Raw genomic sequence first — 9,871 nt, 5'->3', positions numbered from 1 at the left:
CTAGGAGAGAGCGGGAGGGGCAGCGTGGCCCTCTCCTCCCCAGGGTTCTGTGCTCTCAGGGTGCAGCCTGGCACGGGGAGGGCTGAGGAGGCCACAGCTCTGAGGGCACCTGGTAAGCGGCGTGAGGCCAGGGAAAGGACAGGCCTGAGAGAAGTGTTCTGGCTTGGGAGTGCAGGGACAGCAGTCACCAGAGTGCCTGCCCGCGTGGGAGTGCTGGCTGTCCACAAACTTCGTCCTGCGGCTCAGGACCCCATTGGAGCAGCATCCGGACACGCTTGGGGGAGAGTCGTCGATTTCACATTGCAGCGCTTCTGTGAAGAACCAGTAGGCGCCAAGATTGTGCTTACATACAGCTAACATAACTCTCTTCCTCTGTGTGCTGCTGGCCATGATCTGCTGGATTGTATGAGGAGCTTGCCCAGGCCTTTCCGCTGCACCTTGCTCTCCATCTGGACTTCGTAGTGGTACAGGACTTCATCCCTGCACACCACGTCAAACCGGAAGAGAGGAAAGGCGACATGGACCGAACTGTTTTTCCCAAGCAATGAGAGGTAATCCATCATTTCCTCGTGTTTCTCTCGGTCCTTCCAGCCCCAGTCGCGTCGCTCATACATGGTTTACATGTCGGTCAGGTCGAAGGCCCAAACAGTGGCTGGCTCCAGGCCAGACACTCGCTTACATTCAATGAAGACATTTAACCCATTCCCATAATATTTCTTGAACACTGGGAAAGCCTCTGAAGGGTCTCCAAGTCTAGTCTCTTAAAGCTTCTTTTGTCTTTTAATTCCCCCAAATGCAACAAGCATAAAAACAGCAGGAAAGAAAACTTAGAAATAACACCATCTGAATTTTACTCTGAAAATGTTAAAAGGATCCTCCCCCAGCCTGTTTGTTTGCAATGAGTCTCCACGTTAGTTGTCAGTGTTTTTAACATCCAGGAATTTTATTGTTTTCTTCTTTAAATTTTAAACGTTTTTTTTTTTGTTTTAACCAGTTTTTAAATTGAAGTATAATTTATCAGTTGTCAGTTTTTGCCTCCTCACTGATTGATGAGAAAAATAATTCAGTACGAGTTTTGGTATGAAGGTGGATTTCAGTCTGGAAATTTATGGGGAAGTCTATCCAAATGTCCTAAAGTTAAGCAAGAATAGTCATTAAATATGCAAAAATAAAAATATCATGTGAAGGGCTTCCCTGGTGGCACAGTGGTTGAGAATCCACCTGCCGATGCAGGGGACACGGGTTGGTGCCCCGGTCCGGGAAGATCCCACATGCCGGGGAGCAACTAAGTCTGTGAGCCATGGCCGCCAGGCCTGCGCGTCCGGAGCCTGTGCTCCGCAACGGGAGAGGCCACAACAGTGAGAGGCCCGCATACCGCAAAAAAAAAAAAAAAAATATCATGTGATAGGAATCAGAAAAAAATAGACGCCATAATAATTGTAGCTATAATAGCATTAAAACAATGATTTTTATCAGTGACATAAACCAACGGTTTATTTTGGATGGGCTACAACTTAGTTTTATGGTTCTCCCTTGTTCAATTTTGGAATCTCTAGTACAAAAACTACAGATATCTGGGGGCTTTGATCCATGATGAAGCCAAATAACTGTCCAATTTCTGTTGAGATGGATTGAAATTTGAATACTATTTTTGTGGCTATAGTATGCCACTTGCTTGGTGTATTTTTTAAAAAAGAGAAAAACTCTAGTTCTGCTTGAAAGCTTTCATTGTTTCACTACATTTCAAGTAACTTTGCGAGTAAAAATGCTGGACTTTGGTGCTTGTATTTCAGCCATCAGTGTATTTCAGCCATTTGGAATACATTGCAGAGAGAGGACAGCTGAATATTAGTAAAACCCAGCTGGTGAAAATTATTGCACTCTCATTCTCTCATTTATGAGACAATCTCTTAAATCTCTGAATTGGTTTCCAGACTGCAATCCCATAATCCCATTGTGTTTAGGAAAAAATGAAAGATCTAGCAATGGCCAATTTAAAAAAGGGATCATTGGAGTTGAAGGCAAGGGGTGAGGAAAATGGTAGGCTATTATTTGAAATCTCATGGTGTGTCGGTTAGCTCTTACTGAATAACAAATCACCCCAAAACTTAGTGGTTTAAGACAACAGCCATTTATTTGATTCTTGTTTCTTTGCATCGGGAGTTGGAATGCACAGGGTGATTCTTCTGGTTTAGGCTGGCTCTCATTTGTGGGCAGATAAAAGACTTCAGTTAGCTCTTGGTCAGCTCTGCTTCTGGGGGTGGGGGTAGCTCTTGGCTTGGGTGGCAAGGCTGACTGGACCACATGCCTTTCGTCATCGATAGGCTCGTTTGGGCTTCTTCATATGGTGGTGGTGGTGGTTGTGGTGGTGGTCTGAGGGGAAGCCCCAAAGCACAAGTGTTTTTCAGTCCTTGCATCGCTAGCATCCCATTGGTTAAACATGTCCCATGGCCAAGTTCAGAGTCAAGTTTGAGGGCGCTCAAACTTCCATGACAAAGGGGGTATGAATACAAAGAGATGAAGCATGTGTCCAACCTACCGCATATGGTTTATTGAGTAAGATAAACCATTGAATTACGTGGGGAATCCTGACTGTATAACTTTGGCACAACTCAAAATCTGTCATGTAAAAAAGCTATTTTGGAGATTTGGTCAAAGACAGGATATATTCAGCTAAAATTAATACTTTGTCCAAAAACTTTTGGGAACGTCATTTGGTTATGAACTCTCTCTGCTCAGAGTCACTGTAGTCTGTGTTAGAAAATGCTGAGAATTGTTGCTTGGGTTCTAGATAATTCAGCACAACCCATCCTATCCTTTTGTGTGTAGAACTTTAGTAAAAGTGTGTATTTTTAGCTTATATGCTTAAAGTGTGTATAATTATAGCACAGATGACTTTTAGTGAAGTGGTAGTCGTAAAGGCAAGTTAGAATACAGTATTGCAGTTCTCAAGGGTTGAGAATTATTGATTCAGAGAGCTGAAAGAGACATTTTTCCATCACTGCCTAATATTAGGGTGAGGCCAGAGTGTAACCCCTATCACTCACTTTTGGAAGGGGGCAGAAACTGCTCATAGGTGATAGGATTCATCTAAAAAATAAAATACAATTATATTCTCCACCCCATCTATTCTAGCCCACTCTACCCAAAACTTTGCTTTAGTATTTCAGGAAGTTCAAGAGGTTTGAATTTATTTGATTTTAAGAAAAGAAACTGATTTAGTTCTTATCATCTAAATAATTAGCATCAATGTACATAAACTAAAGTTCAACTGTTTTCCCACTTAGTATGTCAAATAAGAGCTTTCTTTTCTGTATTAAAACTTCCCTAAGTGACTCTCTCTTTGACTACTGCCCAGTGACTCTTTCCATCTCTTTTAAGGAATTTGTCAATTTTCAACCTTCTTTTTATGTTTCTTTCTTGCTGTCACATACCTGTTGCTCCAGAATTGGTTTGTGATGTCAAGCATGAATAGAATGCTAGATGCCGCACAGCCTCAGTAATCAGCATTACTTCGGAGGATTGATTTAAAGCAGTGAAAGAGGTTTGAACTCAAGCTACTCTGAAGAAAAAAAAATTTATCGAACGATGTTTCCACACTCTGTTGAGCTCTTTGGATGTTTAAAAGAAACAGTGAAAATCAGCGGTACCTGACTTGAAGGAATTGATGCTCCATTTCAAAACCTGCTTATGAAAAAAAAAAAAAAAGAGACTAGGAAGAAAAGCTGTACTGCATAGCTAGAGTGGGTGGAATGGATCTTGAGATTCAGAGATGAGCAACTCCATAAAAATTACTAGGAAAATTAGTCTTTCTTCAAGGAAGTGGGACTTGAGTGAAACTTATAGGAAGTGGAAATTCTCAAAATGAAAGTGACTGAGGAATTGAGACCCTAAATCGTAGCTGTTGGAGCCCTAAGGTTGGGAAGCATCTCTGTTTCCTAGATTCTGCTTTTAGAATTCATTCCAAGGTCCTGAAGCACCAAGGACAGAAGGGGCAAGCCAACCCTGCAAGCCAGTGTCAAACTAGCATGGGCCAGAAGAAGAGTAGCCTGACTGAAGAAGAGGTTATATTAGGGAATAATTGGAGCCAGTGCTGGGTACATAAATAGAGCTGGATTAAGGAGGGCCTTGATTATCCAAATGAGGATCTTGAGTGTGATTTGTATACATTAGAGACTCAGAAATGTTTGAAAAGAAATATATGTATATATATATATTTAATGTTAAATATATATTTAGTATTAGAGCACTGAATTTATAATTATTTGACTGAAGATGGGCCAGGAGTACCTGAAGGGGGAGCCCACAAACTTCTTTTACGAACAGATAACGGTAATTAGTAACCAGCTCATTATTTATATACCAGTGGCAGCAGTTGAAATTTTTTCTCTGTTGGTTCCCCAATTCTGCAGTCTTGTTAATACTTGCAATTGCCTCAGTAGTACTTTTTGCATATATGGTACCACTGGAAGCTTCAGATTCCCCAGTTCAAACAACGCCAACTTCTAATTAGTGGTATCTAACTCAATAAAGCGTTACTTATGTTGAATGGTTATCTTAGAACTCTGAAGAGCTAGACAATAGAAATTATGCATTTTGATCTCATGCTGTCTTAACATTAATCAATGTGCTGTTATTACCAAAAAGGTAGTGTTATAGACAGAATTGTGTTTTCCTCTCCCCCAAATTCATATGTTGAAGCCCTAACCCTTAAAGTGACTGTATTTTGGAGGGCTTTTGGGGAGATAATTAAAGTTAAAAGAGGTCATAGGGGTGGGGCCGTGATCCGATAGGATCGATGTCTTTATAAGAAGAGAAAGAGACACCTAAGAACTCTCTCTGTGTGAGCAGAGAGGAACGCCACTGCGGACACGGTGAGAAGGGGGCCATCTACAGGTTGGGGAGAGAGATCTCACCAGAAACTGAATTTTCCAATGCCTGGTCTTGGACCTCTAGCCTCCATAACTGTGGGAAAATAAATTTCTGTTGTTTAAGCCACCCAGTCTGTGGTTCTTTGTTATGGCACACTGAGCAGACTAATACAGACAGTAACCCTCAAAATGAAGGACATTAGGCATGTGTGCTGGGGCTTACAGCTGCTTAATATGCCTTGTTGTCCATAACCGATTTCTAGGCATAGTAAGCATCTAGGGTTGCAGGTTTCCATTAGAATTACTTTAAAGAATGTGAGGTTCCAGATCTTGACTTTGTCATCCTCGTGTACATACAGCTCTCAAGTGTCAGGGGATCATTTCTTGACAAAACCTTAGCAAGGGCTATTGTAACTTTTGATCATGTGTGAGAAATACATGAGAAAATTTCTCTGAGGAAGCCTGCACTTTTGTGCAGATGAGAGTAGTTATGTTTCCTGAAACAGAGTATTGATTCACGGGTTCTAATTTAAGTTGGTGAGTGACTGATCTCTTGACAATACAGGACTGACACATCTATTTGTGTAGTGAGTAGATTGCCATTTGGCTGATGGGCGTTATTTGATACTATGCCAACAAGCCCTTTCTCCTGAACAGACCTGCGTTGCAATTTGCTTTTGTATAATAGTTGGTTTCTAGGGAGAATCAATATGATTTTGAAAGGTGATTCTCACCTACATTTCCTAGCAGTCTTTCTTCAGGTTTTCCATTCCCTTCAAAATCAATTTGTGCAATTCTAAGGTTAAAGCTTTTCTGCCAGAAACTATTTGTGCCACAGGAGGCATAATAATAATATTGCCTCCCTCCCTCCCTTTCAAAATGCTACCTGTTTTAATCTCTTGGTAATAGAAAAAAATCTATTAATTCAAGCAGAACCTATTAAGATGTCTTGTTTTCAGGTTTTTAAAAAATGTTGTTTTAGAGGCTTCCCTGGTGACGCGGTGGTTAAGAATCTGCCTGCCAATGCAGGGGACACGGGTTCGAGCCCCGGTCTGGGAAGATCCCACATGCCACAGAGCAACTAAGCCCGTGTGCCACAACTACTGAGCCTTCGTGCCACAACTACTGAAGCCCGGCACGCCTAGAGCCTGTACTGTGCAACAAGAGAAGCCACCGTAATGAGAAGCCCGCGCACCACAACGAAGAGTAGCCCCCGCTCACTGCAACTAGAGAAAGCTTGCGTGCAGCAACGAAGACCCAACGCAGCCATAAATAAATAAATAAATAATGTTGTTTTAGTAGGATACTTACTGTAGTTTCAAGATCAGTTCTGGTCATTTGGAACCGAAGCAATTCAGCCTCACCTGGTGTGATTGCAGCCTGGAATTGGTGTTCTCTGTCATAACCAGATTATGCCTAAATGCTGGTTCTTTATCTCATGGCGCATTTTCTGGATTTTTCAGACAGCCTTCCTGCTCCCTGGCCGAGAGGCTTCAACATTTCCTGAAGTTGACTGTGTGTGCCCTGGCTGACCCCTTTCAGCCTCTTTCTGCATGACTCACCCCATCTCTCCAGCCATCCCCTGGGACAGGGTCCCTTAGAGGTCACTCAAGCCTGTCTTCTGCTATGCCCACTCTAGCCCTTAGGAAACATGTCCCCTCCACCCACTGTGGGTGCAAGCGCAGCTTTCTTCAACCCAGTCTTCTCTTCTTGCCCTGCAGTCCAAAGGCATTCCAGCCAGCTTCTCTCTGTAAGATCTTCCAGATAAGAGCAGGCCCCAGTGTCTCCACTCTCCATCCCCAGAGGACATGGGTTAAACTCTTTCCCAGGCGCCAGGCAGACTAACACACACCTGCCTCTCAGCAAACATCCCCCTGGGGTGCCCTCCTCTGAGGTCCACCCTTCATCCTCCATTCTGTCTGAGTAGTTCTCTGGAAGCCCTGTCCTTTGGCTGGTGGGGACTCCTCTAACAGGTTGGGGTGGGAATGTAACACTGACAGTTCTGTTCAAAGACCTCACCAATAACCTCAAGTAATTTCTTAGTTTCCTTTCCAATATGCTGGCGATTGGTGAGGTGTAAAGGATTATAGTTTTCAGTTTTTTGGATGCTTCTTAGCCAGTCCTGAATGTGTATTTGGCATTTCTCTTTAGAATGTAGGGACATATAACACTTGTTCATTTCAGCTGAGATTAGGAAACATCCCATTTAACATTCTATTATAAGAAGAATGATTGGAATTGAGAAGGGGAGGGGGAGGGAAGTGACATAAGACTAATCACGATGAAATCTAAATATGAGCCATCGGCAACTTACAGTCAAGGTAGAAAAGCAGGACAGAAAAATATGTTTTATAATTGTGAGCATTGCAATGCATGATACTAGGGACAGCTAAGCACAGATAATAAATACACCATATGCTACCTAGGCCCCTATTTTGAGAGCTTTTTATACGACATGTACATGAAGTGCCAAACTACAGGGAACATATTAAAAGAGTACAGCTTAGCAAAGCATTCACATCCATCAAGCAGCATTTGATTCTTAGGTTTATTGTGTCACATCTAAGATAATGAGATTGTTAATTGAGTTTACCTTTAAATATGTATATATATAAGTGAGTGAAGGAAATGCACCAAAATTTTGTAAATAACAGTGAAAATTTGATAGAACCGTTAGCAGTTATTCTTTTTATTCTCTTAAAATAAGTTTTTATTTTAGAGTAGCTTTAGATTCACAAAAGAGTTGCAAAGATAATACAGTTAGTTCCCATGTATTCTGTACCAAATTTACAGGATTATAGTGAGAATTAAGCATGAGAAGTGCCTGGAACATGGCTAGAACTCAATAAATGTTATAACTACTGTTATTATAAGGGGTAGTAGTAATATTCTGGCAACGTGATATAGATGAGGAGGTAGATGAACCTGTGATTCGTCTGAGACCCACACAGTAGTTTAGAGTAACTGAGATAATGGTCAACATGAACTATGGAGATATTCCCAAGGTTGATAAGACTCCTTGGGTAGAGTCAAACAACAGTCCGAACCTTGGCTTCTCTGGGCAGATAGGAAGGGCCCAGTCTATGGGCAGAGCATCAGAGCTGGGGATCCTCAGTCACACATGGGCATGAGATCTTGTTCCCTGTGGCTTATTAAGCATCCATCCGTGTTATGGGCTAAATTGTGTCCCACCTCCAAGATTCATATTAAAAAAAATTTTATTGGAGTATAGTTGATTTACAATGTTGTGTTAGTTTCAGGTGTACAGCAAGGTGAATTAGTTATACATATACATATATACACTCTTTTTTAGACTCTCTTCCCATGTAGGCATTACAGAGTATTGAGTAGAGTTCCCTGTGCTATACAGTACATTCTTAATATTCATATGTTGAAGCCCTAACTCCCAGTACCCCAGAATGTGACTGTATTTGGTGCTAGGGCCTTTGAAGAGGAGATTAACTTAAAATGAGGCAATTGGGATGAGCCCTAGTTCAATCTGACTTTGTCCTTACAAGAAGAGGAAATTTGAAGACACACAGGGACACCAGGGGAAAGACCATGTGAGGACACAGCAGTAAGGTGTCCATCTGCAAGCCAAGGTGGGGGGCCGCAGGAGAAACCAAGTCTGCTGACACCTTGATCTTGGACTTCCAGCCTCCAGAAGTGTGAGAGGTTAAATTTCTGTAGTTTAAGCCACCCAGTCTTTGGCACTTTGTTACGGCAGCCCTGGAAACAAATACAGACATTGAGCTGGGATGGGGGACAGTAGAATAAGGTTGACAGGTAAGAACCGATGAGGAGGCTGGGCTAGGAGTTGAGGTGCACAGGGGTAAGAAGAGCTGGGAGCATAGGCAGCGAAGATGACCCAGGGAGCAACACAGCCCCCCTTAGGATACACAACAGGACTGGGGAGGGGTCAAAAATAGTTATTTAGGAGGTAGAAGTAGAGCCTGGTATGCCTCTGTGTGGGAAATGTATTGACAGATTCACCTCTGAGGGACTGGAGAAGGAAGGCAGAGACCCCATAGATGATGAAGTGGTGAAGGTAGGAGTGGATCATCAGTGATTTAACTGATTATGGCATAATTTGGTTTATTATTAGGGGTTGTGATTTTTCTTTGGGTCAATGTATGATTTCATGCTGCGTGGAGTGTGCATGTTTGAGTGTATAAAACTGTATATTTAAGGAATATATTTTAGTTAAGTTAATTGTAGTCTTAAGGCTATCTGAGTAGATAGGACATTCACTCATGTTTTTCCATTGCCTGCACTTTTTTTTTTTTTAACATCTTTATTGGAGTATAATTGCTTTACAATGGTGTGTTAGTTTCTGCTTTGTAACAAAGTGAATCAGTTATACATATACGTATGTTCCCATATCTCTTTCCTCTTGCGTCTCCCTCCCTCCCACCCTTCCTATCCCACCCTTCTAGGTGGTCACAAACCACCTAGCTGATCTCCCTGTGCTATGCGTCTGCTTCCCACTAGCAATCCACCCTATGTTTGGTAGTGTATATATGTCCATGCCACTCTCTCACTTCGTCCCAGCTTACCCTTCCCCCTCCCCATATCCTCAAGTCCATGCTCTAGTAGGTCTGCGTTTTATTCCTGTCCTACCCCTAGTCTCTTAATGACTTTTTTCCCCTTAGATTCCGTATATATGTGTTAGCATACGGGATTTGTTTTTCTCCTTCTGACTTACTTTGCTCTGTATGACAGACTCCAGGTCCATCCACCTCACTACAAATAACTCAGTTTCATTTCTTTTTATGGCTGAGTAATATTCCATTGTATATATGTGCCACATCTTCTTTATCCATTCATCTGTTGATGGACACTTAGGGTGCTTCCATGTCCTGGCTATTGTAAGTAGAGCTGCAATGAACATTTTGGTACATGACTCTTTTTGAATTATGGTTTTCTCAGGGTATATGCCCAGTAGTGGGATTGCTGGGTCGTATGGTAGTTCTACTTTTAGTTTTTTAAGGAACCTCCAT

The 9,871-nt window shown here is 42.1% G+C and overlaps 1 pseudogene; it reads right to left on the bottom strand.

The window, feature by feature from the left end:
- Positions 1 to 3,469, bottom strand: LOC131768243 (N-alpha-acetyltransferase 40-like; annotated as a pseudogene).
- Positions 3,470 to 9,871: the final 6,402 nt, after the last annotated feature.

Source organism: Kogia breviceps, chromosome 13 (genome assembly GCF_026419965.1).
Source record: "Kogia breviceps isolate mKogBre1 chromosome 13, mKogBre1 haplotype 1, whole genome shotgun sequence".
NCBI lineage: Eukaryota > Metazoa > Chordata > Mammalia > Artiodactyla > Physeteridae > Kogia > Kogia breviceps.
Note: the sequence above shows the minus strand (reverse complement) of the source record. Positions and strands in the feature narration are given on the sequence as shown.